Source organism: Brassica oleracea, chromosome C3 (assembly GCF_000695525.1).
Source record: "Brassica oleracea var. oleracea cultivar TO1000 chromosome C3, BOL, whole genome shotgun sequence".
In the NCBI taxonomy this organism is placed as follows: domain Eukaryota; kingdom Viridiplantae; phylum Streptophyta; class Magnoliopsida; order Brassicales; family Brassicaceae; genus Brassica; species Brassica oleracea.
Window position 1 is genome coordinate 34,522,436 of NC_027750.1, and position 1,338 is coordinate 34,523,773.

The following is a 1,338-nucleotide window of genomic DNA, read 5'->3' on the forward strand; positions in this document are numbered from 1 at the left end:
ACAATTCGGTCAAATGCAAAACTAACCCGTTTTATCCCAGACGACTTAAGTCGTCTAGAGTTTTTTTTTTGACAAACAAAGTTGGATGACTTACAAGTAAGTCGTCCTATTTAAAATTCAATTGCAAAAATTACCTGTTTGGACGACTTACTGGTATGTCGTCTGCGTCAAGGTTTAGTAAACTTTTATTTTCTCTATGTTTACTAATGTGTTTTATTTTGAATTTTTGCAGATGGTGCGTCAGGTACATGCAGTGTATGGAGAATGGTTGTTGAAAGATTGATGTTGGGATTTTGTGGTTGATAATGTCAAAGGAGCGAGAATCATTTTTTTGGGGGAAGGTTCGACACATGCTGAACTTCTTGCAATGGCTCAAGAAGATTATAACCTGGACATGAGCACATAATCTGTGGAGTTAACATACTCATTACCAGCAGAAATGATGCTCGCTCCAGACACCCCTCCTATTCATGTTACAAGTGATAGACAAGTTCGAAACTTGCTCGAGATAACCAAAACGCATGGAGTATGGCTTTGTGTATAAGGCCGTAGCAAGGTGGAAACGGTTTCAGATTTCAGGAAGTTCGATGATGAAGCTGATGAAGCTGATGAAGCTTATGAATGTTTTGAAGATGATGATGATGATTTGGTTGAAAATGAAAATCATGATGGGGAGGAGGATGATGGGGAGGAGGACGATGGGAGGAGGATGATGGGGAGGAGGATGCTGATATCTCTATAGTTGCTGAAGCGGACGAGAATGGTGAGGATTACAGTGTTTATGGAAAGGTTGAAGATGAGGATGAGGAAGATGATGATATGTGTTTTGAAGATTTCAAAAACATTGAATGAGGAAGATCGAATGGTAACAGTATCTATGTCAACCAAAGTTTTGTTAGCAAGGATGCACTACTTTCAGAGCTGCGGTTGACATCATTGAGGCTTAGGTTCTCCTTCAGAATATACAAGTCAACGAAAACTCTCCTTGTGACAACATGTCCGGTAAGTGGTTGTGAATAGAAGGTCAGAGCGAGTGTGAAACATGGGACAAACACATTTTAGGTAACAAAGTATGTGGAAAAACATACATGCTCAGTGGGAGACCGAATCGCTCAACGGAGAAACTGTACTCCGAAGTATGTTGGTAGGCTTTTCATTCTTCGTGTTGGAATCATTGATGGGTTGAATCCGCAGCATATCACTGACGCAATGAAGAACATGTTTGGCATGAAGCTTGATTACACCACTTCATACAGAACACTTTTATATGCACAAACTTTGGTGAGAGGATCAACAGAAGATGGGTATTCGCGTCTGCCATCATATCTCGAGCAAATC